General features: G+C 51.5%; 1 long non-coding RNA gene across 1 annotated transcript; it reads left to right on the top strand.

Annotated features, from left to right (window-relative positions):
- The first annotated feature begins 1,411 nt into the window (after positions 1 to 1,411).
- On the top strand, positions 1,412 to 10,597 carry LOC142819063 (uncharacterized). Its single transcript, XR_012896762.1, has 3 exons — positions 1,412 to 1,499; positions 4,373 to 4,439; positions 8,101 to 10,597. It is a non-coding gene; the product is annotated as an uncharacterized LOC142819063 (long non-coding RNA).
- The last annotated feature ends 485 nt before the right edge of the window (positions 10,598 to 11,082 follow it).

Genomic DNA, 11,082 nt, shown 5'->3' on the forward strand with positions numbered 1-11,082 from the left:
GCTCTTTGGAGAAGAGGCGATCGCGTCTGCAGGCGAGATGCGGGCGCCCCTTGGATCGACCCAGAGGCAACAAGATCGTCTCTGTCTGCTTCTCAGCCCCCCCCCCCTTTTTTTTTTAGCATGAAGCACGTCACTTGGCCACGTAAATTAAGCTTGTGCTCAAGTGCGTTCCTGGAAATTGACGTGGAAAATTCATAACTGGCTGCAACCACCTGCCCACCCTTCCTCGGGCGGTAGGAATCGCCAGCGCGCCGTCCATTCACAGCCGCTAGGGAGGTGCCCCGAAAGTCTTCGCGGGGACTCCGGTCCTGCGTGGGTCTTGGCATGGGAATGAATCCGAGGCCCAGCAAGGTAGCACTCGATGCGTCCCTCGGGGCTTGCAAAGGACCTGCTGCTTCAGGGGCTGCTGCTGGGTCACTATAATAACAGGGGCTGGCAGGGAGGGGGGCTGTCGTGTGAGCTCCTCTTCCGGCCAGCAGCGAGACCAGCAGCAGGGAGCAGCGACCAACCCCGATTCAATCCAGTGTCCAGCTGGGACTCAAACTCCTCTAGGGATGGAGATTCCGCCCCCTCCCTAGGGAACCCAGCCCAGCGCTTCCCCACCCGCCTAGGGAAATTGTTTGTCCTAATCTCCAACCTAGACCTCCCCCACTGCAACTTGAGCCCATTGCTCCTCGTTCTGCCACCTGCCCCCACTGAGAACAGCCTCTCTCCATCCTCTTTGGAACCCCCCTGCAGGGAGTTGCAGGCTGCTCTCAAATCCCCCCTCACTCTTCTCTTCTGCAGACTAAACAGTCCCAAATCCCTCAGCCTCTCCTCGTCGGTCATGTGCTCCAGCCCCCTCATCGTTTTCGTTGCCCCCCGTTGGACCCTCTCCACTGCGTCCACATCCTTCCTGTAACGGGAGGCCCAGAACTGGACACAACACTCCAGCTGTGGCCTCCCCGACGCTGGATAAAGGTGAATAATCACTTCCCTGCACCTGAGATTGTTGGGCCTGTTGCTTGTGATGCCCCTGGCCTCCTTTGGAGGGGAGTGGTTTTTTCTGCCCGCCTCTGGTTGGAGGGGTTACGGAGCGATGGAAAGAGAGAGCTCTATGGAGGGCAAAACGGACTCAAGACGTCTATGGATTGCTACACGCATCTAGGTAAGATAAAGGGCCTGCCCTCAAGTCACGGTGAGCTCTAGAGACATCCTAGCTAGCTCAGATAGCAATAGTGGCGATCCCCCCCAGCACAATGGATTTGAGCAGGGTCTAGCCGCCTACGCAGGAACCATGAGGACGCGGGAGGATGCAGGCCGTGTCTCCACTTGCCGCGCCATGGATTGATCTTCCGGCATTTGATTTAGTGGGTCTAGTAAGGACCTGCTCAGTTGAACACTGAGGCGCCCTCTGTTGGCACCGATACGCCTCTATTTGCAAGGAGTAAGGGAAGCCGATGGGGGAGTTTGCTCCGGTCGACCTCCCGCTGCGGAGACGGTGCCGAGCTTGGCTTAAGGTATGCGGACGCCGGCTATGTTGTGTACACAGCAGGAGTGGCGTACTTTAAGCTGATCTTTCAGGCCTAGTAGAGACTAGGATGTAATAGTGTAGTCGATTAACCGAGAAGCAAAAGCTTCTAGGTTAATGCTGTAAACTAGATGCATTTCTCCCTGCCTCTTCCTGGTACATTTTTTTAGCAGGCTGGCCAGAAGCATGGCTTGCACCGGGTCCGAGGCCTACCCCCCCTGCGACTCTGCATCTAAAGTGTAATGGGAGCCAAGCGGGCGGGCAGCCTGGCTCTGTTCCAGCTCGCGCTGGGTCCAGGAGCTCAGACGCCCCAGCTGGAGAGGGGCTGCTGCCACCCTGCGCTGTATCAGAGGCAGCAGCACAGGGCAGCCGGTCCGCGAGGGGAGCCGGGTTTTAAACTGGTTCCCCTCGCGGACCAGCTCAGGCCTGGCACCCCGCACTGCAAGGGGATCCTGGGGGGTGGGGGCAGAGCGCACTGGCTGCCGGCCCCGCCCCTGGGGACTACAGCCTAGTTGACTAACGGTAAGAATTCATGAGGTTAATCGACTCTTCAATTAACCGAGATTTACCAGCCCTAGGAGAGACCTGGCCCCAGCTGGCAGGGCCGTGCTTTGGGGGGTGTCCAAGGTCCGGACTAGCCCTGGGCTCTGTCCGTGGGCTGCTGTGAACACACCCCTGGGGGCCGTGCCCGTCGGCCCACGGGTTTATTGAAAGCGGACCAGCGGCCTCGCCCCAGGCGCCTTCGCGTCAATCGTTACCCAATGGGCACCATTTCCATTCCGCCTCCGCAACATTCCCCCTCCCGCCTGCATCTGGGGAGCACCCCCCACCCTTTCCCTATGTGGGCGTCTTTTCGGGAGCGTGCCTGGGACGTGATCGCAGCTGCGGGGTCGTGGCGCTTTGCCGAGAGCCCGCTGCGTTTTATCGGCGAGGGCGCCCACGTGCCGGCAGGGTCCCGCCCAGGTGGGGCCACACGGGCAGGTTGGCTGCTGTCACGCCCCACGGCTGCGAAGGCCCCGGTGCCCTCTGTAAAGGCAAAAGGCCCCATCGTGGAGAATGCCAGCGACGGGTGAAGTGGAAAACTCCCGGCAGCAGCTCTCCCGGCCAAAGCCTCAAACAGGTTGGTTCGGTTTCCAGCCGTGGTGCAAGAGGGCCGGGAGACAGACCCCACCTCTCGCCCAGCCGCAAAGAGCCGAGTTGGGTCCCTTCTCCAGGCTTTCCCTTGCACACCCTGGGAGGCGCATGCGGAAAAGACCTGGGGAGGTGGGGGCTGCAGGATTTCTAGGCATGGAGCAGATGCCTGGGGCCGGCAGTGAGTTCTATGTCTAGGGCTATTGGCCCTGTGCAGAGAGGCAGGAAAAGGCCTAATATTAAACTTTCACATTAGCAGCCCGCAGAATTTGCACCAGCATCGTGCACTGCGTCAGTTTCACCTGCTGTGCACGTTCCTTGGCTGGTCCCAGTACATTAGAGAGAGAGAGAGAGAGTGTGTGTGTGTGTGTGTGTGTGTATTCCCTCCTCCTCCTCCTCTGTGTGTGTGTGTGTGTGTGTGTGTGTGTGTATTCCCTCCTCCTCCTCCTCTGTGTGTGTGTGTGTGTATTCCCTCCTCCTCCTCCTCTGTGTGTGTGTGTGTGTGTGTGTATTCCCTCCTCCTCCTCCTCTGTGTGTGTGTGTGTGTGTGTGTGTGTGTGTATTCCCTCCTCCTCCTCCGTGTGTGTGTGTGTGTGTGTGTGTGTGTGGATTTCCCCCTCCTCCTCCGTGTGTGTGTGTGTGTGTGTGTGTATTCCCTCCTCCTCCTCCGTGTGTGTGTGTGTGTGTGTATTCCCTCCTCCTCCTCCGTGTGTGTGTGTGTGTGTGTGTGTATTCCCTCCTCCTCCTCCGTGTGTGTGTGTGTGTGTGTGTGTGTGTGTGTGGATTTCCCCCTCCTCCCTAGAAGTTCCCCTGGTGGGTTCTTAGCTCTGATCAAACACAGAGTCCAGGCCTCGGCTCGCTGCAGGAAGACCTGGTGGACTCGGTTCACTAAAAGCAGAACCCACAGACGTTACAGGGAATGCCCTGAGTACAGTCTTTGGCTTTCTTGCCTCGGTTCAGTCACGCCCTGGCGATGGGGCAAGCGGTGTGGTTTTTTGCAAAGGGGATAGACGACGGTCTTGTGTTTGGGTGATTACAGCCACCCGTAATTGGGGGCTCATTAAAATATAAATTAAGCGTTGAATGAAGCAATTAGATTTTATTGCTTTGCTTCCCCTCCCCGCCCCCTTTTTGCAGTGAAAGAGTCTGCTGTGCAGAAGAAGCAGAGTTTGATGAACTCCGCCCCAGGAGGGTGGAGGGAAGGGAAAAAAAAAAACCCCGCCCGTGGCTCAGCTCCAAACCCATCTTGTAAAATGTCGGTGAGAACAGCTGGTTGGAAATGCAGGCTTCCCTTCCTGGAAATCATTGCTCTTTCCATCGAAACATTGACAAATTTCAGACCCACCTCTGAAGGTTTTTATTTTTTCGTCAAAAGTCAGAATTTTCTGCCCAAAACTGCCACTGTCCATGACAAACGTCGGTAACTCGAAATCCTAGAATCCTTCAACTGGAAGGGACCTTGAGATCCCTGGGCTGAACCACATAAGCCACCACATCGGGCACATCCACCCGCACTTCCACCAACGTGATCTGTGCCAACGATGCCCCTCTGGCATGTATATTGGCCAGACCGGACCGTGCCCACCACAAGGGGTAAATGGACACAAGTCAGCCAGCAGGAACAGTAACGCACACAAACCTGTAGGGGAACATTTGAACCTGCCTGGGCACTCAATCGTGGGTTTAAAAGCAGCCGTTCTCCGACCAATTAATGTCATTAACCAATTACAGAGCGAGTCTGCAGAACTGGAATTCGTCCACGGATGTGACACCGTTACCCTGGGCTTGAACAAAGACAGTAAGTGGTTGGCGCATTACAAGGCCAATTTCTCCGGCCTTTAAGATCTGCATTGTCACATCCAAAGCTCTGTATGGGACACATCCGGCCCACTTAATTAGCCTCGTTAACACGGGTCCTATAATTGACAGGTTCTTCTTCTGCCACTATATAGATCTCTTGGTTTCTGTTATTTCCACTCCAACTCATCTGAGGAAGTGGGTTTTGCCCACGAAAGCTCATGATTCGATGTATTTTGGTTAGTCTCAGAGGGTATGTCTACACTACCCTCCTAGTTCGAACTAGGAGGGTAATGTATGCATACCGCACTTGCTAATGAAGCCCGGGATTTGAATTTCCCGGGCTTCATTAGCATAAGCAGGGAGCCGCCATTTTTAAATCCCCGCTGCTTCGAACCCCGTGCAGCGCGGCTACACGGGGCTCGAACTAGGTAGTTTGGACTAGGGTGCCTATTCCGAACTACCGGTACACCTCGTTTCACGAGGAGTAACGGTAGTTCGGAATAGGAACCTAGTCCGAACTACCTAGTTCAAGCCCCGTGTAGCCGCGCGGCATGGGGTTCGAAGCAGCGGGGATTTAAAAATGGCGGCTCCCCGCTTATGCTAATGAAGCCCGGGAAATTCAAATCCCGGGCTTCATTAGCAAGTGCAGTATGCATACATTACCCTCCTAGTTCGAACTAGCGGGGTAGTGTAGACATACCCTAAGGTGCCTCAGGACCCCTTGTTAATACCTGGACCAAAGTGTTGGAGAACCAGTTCCCTGCCCGACCCACTACTGAGTCAGTGTTGGAGATGGGGCACTGGGTGGGGTGGAGCCAGCAAATCCTCGTCGGTGGCCTGGATGGTGGGTTTTGCTCGGATGCTCAGGAGTATATTGATGCCCACGTTTGGGATTGGGAAGGGGCAGGTTGGCAGAGGTGTTAGGAAAGTCAAACCTGCCCTTGTAGCGTGGGGCGTGGATTGACATAGCTCACCTCATCAATTCCTGCCATGGTTGAATCATAGAATCATAGAATACTAGGACTGGAAGGGACCTCAGGTGGTCATCGAATCCAGTCCCCTGCCCTCACGGCAGGACCAAGCACCGTCTTGACCATCCCTGACAGGTGTCTGTCCAACCTGCTCTTAAATTTCTCTAGGGATGGAGATTCCACAACCTCCCCAGGCGATTTATTCCAGTGTTTAACCACCCAGACAGGCAGGAAGTTTTTCCTAATGTCCAACTTAACCCTCCCTTGCTGCAATTTAAGCCCATTGCTTCATGTTCTATCCTCAGAGGCCAAGGAGAACAAATTTTCTCCCTCCTCCTTGTGACACCCTTTTAGATCCTTGAAAGCTGCTGTCATGTCACCTCTCGGTCTTTTCTTTTCTAAACTAAACAAACCCAATTCTTTCAGCCTTCCTAGAGACTGTCTAGATCAGAGTCTCCCAAATGGTGTTCCATGGAACCCCGGGGTTCCGCAAAGTGAAAATAAGGGTTCCGTGAGAAAATTCCATTCCAATAACATTTTATGATTTAGAAAATAATAATTCATATGATGTGATTTTTGTTTTTAAATATGTGCAATTCAACTAAATGGTGATCTCATGACCTTGTTTAGCATTTGTTTATTATTATCCTTACTTATTTGTGGTCTACTTTTTCAGCTGCATAGATGAGACGGTTATTAGGGGTTCTGCAAAATTCTTTCGAGTTTAAAAGGGTTCTGTGGCCAAATAAAATTGGGAAACACGGGTCTAGACCCTTCGTCATTTCAAACCTATGGAGGTTCTCCAGCTAGCATGAATCATGGCCCATCGTAAATAGAACTGAGACATGAAACTGGACATTAACGTGTTAGCTAAGAAAACCCACCACCTCTCCCCTCGTCCTTCCCCCACATTAAGAAACTGATTTTGGAAGGTGCAAGTCAACTTGTTTTCCAAGTTGATTTAAGGGGCGAGTCGGGGTGTGTTGTGTTGTGGTGGTTTTCCAGATCATGACAGTCAGGGTATTTATTCTGAATTTACCAGGAGACTTAAAGTGGGCGAGCTAGATACAGGAAAAGGTCTCTCCTTCAGGCAAAATATGTCAATGAACGTATAATGCTATTTCCCTAGGCAGGTGGGGAAGCACTGGGCTGGGTTCCCTAGGGCGGTGGTGGACTCTCCATCCCTAGAGGTGTTTAAGTCCCGGCTTGACAAAGCCCTGGCTGGGTTGATTGAGTTGGGTTGGTCCTGCCTTGGGCAGGGGGCTGGACTTGATGACTCCTGAGTTCTCTGCTGCCCTGGGATTCTATGATTCTATGAGCCCCCCTTAAATAACCTTGCAACCCCCCTGCAACTCCCTTTTAGGTCCGGACCCCCCAGTGTGAGAAATGCTGGTCTCCCCCATGGAATCCCTATAGTACAGAGGAAAAGCCCAGACAACAGATTTTCGGGAGGGGGGAGGGAGCAGATTTCACAGTCCAGGATGTGTTTCTCAGGGCTGTGAATTTGGTAGGGCCCAGATCATGAGGACCAGTTCTGGGTTCTTTTGAAATCAGCGAGTCCTACTCACCCTTTTAAAACAATGCCCCTAACTCCCTGGCAATGAATACAGCCCTAATAATATTGGGGGATGATCCACCTTTAGGGCATGATGCTGCTTGTAGAGCAAAAGGTGGTCTGGTCTAGTGGTTAGGGCTGTGAGAGGCACTCAGCCAACATGGGTTCTAGTTTACCACCGATCTGCTGGGCGAGCTTAGGCCAGGCTGTGTCTTTGGCCTTCTTTACGCTAATGCTGTAAATCAGCAAAAGATACACTAGTTAGGTTGCATAACTGATGTTGACTTAAAGTGGTTTACATGGCATTATGTCTGCACAAGATGCTCTCCTGTTGACAGAACTTCCATCTCTCATTGAGGTGGATTAAATTGATGGGAGAGGGCTCTCCCATCGGCTAATCATGTCTTCCAAAGGCCTGCTAAATCAACACCGCTGCCTTGATCACACGAGTGCTGATTTCCTGGATAACGAAGACCAGCCCAAAACCGTTCCGCTGCTCGGTGTCTGTGCGGGGTCCTGATCCTGGTTAGGACTTTTTACTGCCATGGTAAAATACATGATCATGAAGAGAATATCGATCTTCTCCAATTGCACCGACTAGATCTGCCGACAATTATTTAGTGGTGCACTCTTCCATTGAAAAATGCAGTTTTGTGGACATGGAACTATTTTGTGAAAGGGTGTTGATTCTGAGAACGCTTCATCCAGAAAAGTTGAAATGTTTCCTTTTGGTAGCGACATTTGGGCTAATTTCATTTTGACTATTTATGGGAAAAGACTCCTTTTCATATTACATTGTATTTACATGACATTAATAGTCGTATGTGTACATAATGTACATTTTATAGTTGATATGTTAATACAACGTACCCGGTGAAATGCCACTATTATCAAGAAGTTCGAATTTTTTATGTGGGGCAAATTTTGAAATTTCAGCTCTTCATTTTGGACCGGAACAGTGTGTTGCCCCGAAACATCAGACCAGGATGGTCTGGTCAGGAATGGAAATTCCTGTTCCTGACCAGAAATTGGCCTTGGTTTTCAGCAAATTAAACATCATGGCTTGTGGGCTGTTAGCAGTATAATGTCTGTGTTGGATCGGTAACCCCGTACCACTTTCTTTTCCCTTGCAGGATGTCTGGAGAATGCTGGAGAGCATTGGCGAGTACCTGGCACGTTGATCTGGTTCGGCTCGTGGTGATGCGAGATGGCGGGTTGCATTCTAAAACTCCTCAGGTTCGTTTCTGGACTAACACCTGCCTTCGTTTTCCTCTGTGGCCGTGGGGGGTGGCAACGTGACCTCTGGAGGTGGACGTGGAGGTGGGATTTGTCGTGGAGGAGGCAGCGGTGGGGGGACAGGCTTCAGTTCAGGAAGAGGCAGAGATGTCTTGGGCGGAGCCTGCGTCTCTGGAGGAGGATGCCATGCAGGTGGGGGAGATGTCTGCTCTGTCAGAGGAGGCTACGGATTTGGAGGTGGGTCCAGAGCCACGATGGAAAAATCCACCATCTCCACAAGAGTGAACTCTACCATCAGGAGGGTCTTGAAGACAGTGCTTTCTTTCATCCAATGGCTGGAGGTCAGCCCATCCACCCAACCCTGACATCCTAAAGGTAAATGAACAAGGTCCCTTTTAACTCCATAACCTTCTCCGTATTTCCTCAAAGTGGCCAATTGTCATGATGACAAAGGCCCCCAAACCAGTTGTCATATTAGTGACACCTGTTCTCCCTCTTGGGTCAAGCCAGGTATCTACTTAAAAGCATGGAATAAAGGAGGGTGAGTAATGGCCAAGGTTTTCAAAAGTGGCTATTAAATGGAGTACCTCCGATTTTGAATGGCCAACCGTAAAGGGGTTGGTTTTCAGACGATGGCGACCACCCACCATGTGAAAATCAGACCCCATTCAGGAAACTTCTGGGAAGCACCCAAAATTGCAAAATCTCATCGCTTTTGGAAGCTTGGGCCAATCAGACAAAATGTCAAGGCTGAGTAGAACACCATGAACCAGAAGGATTAGATGAGAGAAACAGATCTGAGCCCAAAAGAGAGATTCCTCCAGCAACCTGTGGGGGGGAAAAGAATTCCGATCCAGGAAGGGTTAGAAAATGAAACGATTGTGCATGCATCAAGAAAATGAGTTTATCCCATACAATAAATGAAATGGATTGACTGTGTTAGCATTTGGGGCTGGATGGATATAAATCGGTGCACCTTCACTGACACGAGTGATCCACATTAACTAATGAAGTAGCCCAATGTCTGTGACTCTAACGCTGAAATGCTGGCTGTTCCCTCTGGGTGGCGCCGTTGCCTCCCGCCGTGGCGCTCGGCTGACTTCTGCGCTGCTCAGCCGGGCCGCCGCGGGGGGAGCAAGTGGTGCAAGCGGTCGTTTGGGCCACACGCTCCCCATGCAGGAGGAGAAGGAGAAGAGAAAGAGAGTGAGAGGCAGTAGGAGGAGGGGAGAGAGAGAGAGAGGCGGAGCGAGAGACCGGAGGCTCAGGAGAGAAGACCAAGATAGAAAGGGAATAGGATGTGGAGGAGAGACCTGAAAATCCCGTTTTATGATGGGCTAATTGGCTAGTTAACTAAAGATTGGGCCCCATCTTGAGTAAAGGCCTGTCTGAACATATGGCTAACTCGGTACTGTTGTGATCGATACAGCGGTGTTGATTTAGTGGGTCTGGTGAAGGCAAGCTAAGTCAACAGCAGAGTGCTCTCCCGTCAGCTTCTGGCAGCACCTCTTGTTCCAGCACCGTTGTCTTCAATTCTGTAGCTTACGTCACTGGAACTTACGTGACTTGGTTGACTTTAAGCTTTAGTGGAGACCAGCCGCAAGACAGGACTTCCCGGCAGTTGCGAAGTTCTTTCCCATCTGACACTTTTTCTCCAGTGAGCTGATACATGTCGCCAAAAGTTCTTCAAAAGAAAATGTCCCGGATTTACAGCTAATTCTAGGTGTGCTTTTTTGTAACAGTGATGAAGCAACTTTTGCTTGCTTTTTCCCCCTCCTAATTCCTTTTCTTGCTGTGTGATGCATTGTACCTCTTAAACGTTGCAGGAAGGAACACAATGGGTTAGTTTGGTTTTTGCCCTGCCCTACCCTACTGCCCTGCCCCCAATCCTCTGCCTGCGCCCCTCCCATGCCCCAAATCCTTCATCTCCAGCCCCACCCCAAATCCCCCACATTTTCACATTATTTTAAAAAAATATCCATCGGCTTAGAAGGCAGGTGTGTGGGGAGGCGGGACTTGAACCGGTTCTTGGCACAACCAACAATTACACAACCCCACCACTGCTGCTAAATAGCAACCTTTCCTTTTGCTGCTGAGTTGTCACATTGTTCCTTTTAACTTCTTTTAAAAATCACAGTAGAAGGAAATTTTCAAGGCCCCAAGTTATTTCGTATCACAGGATCCAAATGTTTCCTTTCAAACTAGTTTTCCTCCCCTTCCTGCTAAAACAACGTGGCCCAAATGGGGGAAACAATTCAGTGTTGCCGAATCTTCATTTTTTTGGCTGGTGAGGATAATGGTTCCTTATTTTCCAGGAGAGTTGTGAGGCTTAAACCCACGAATGCTTGTGAGATGCAGGGTTATTTTGGCCACGAGAGCTATGTAATCGCTTAGGTGGACGCCAAAGAACTAGGGGTGACCCAATGAAATGAATAGGCAGCAGGTTTAAAACAAATCAAAGGAAGTTTTTCTTCATGCAGTGCTCGGTTAACCTGTGGAACTCCTTGCCAGAGGAGGTTGTGAAGGCTAGGACTTTAACAGGATTCAAAAAAGAACTAGAAACATTCATGGAGGTTAGGTCCATCAATGGCTATTAGGCAGGATGGGCAGGAATCGTGTTCCTAGTCTCTGTTAGAGGCTGGGAACGGGCGACAGGGGAGGGATCACGCAATGATTTCCTGTTCTGTTCACGCCCTCTGGGGCACCTGGCACTGGCCACTGTGGGCAGACAGGACGCTGGGCTGGATGGCCCTTTGGTCTGACCCCGTCTGGCCGTGCTTATGTAGGTGGCTACATAGTCCAGTCATAAGTTGCATGGCAAATGTGGGAATAAGTGAAATGAGAGCGTGTGACTTACACAGCAGGAGGCGACGTGATTCCCC

The sequence above is a fragment of the Pelodiscus sinensis genome, chromosome 19 (genome assembly GCF_049634645.1).
Source record: "Pelodiscus sinensis isolate JC-2024 chromosome 19, ASM4963464v1, whole genome shotgun sequence".
Lineage (NCBI taxonomy): Eukaryota > Metazoa > Chordata > Testudines > Trionychidae > Pelodiscus > Pelodiscus sinensis.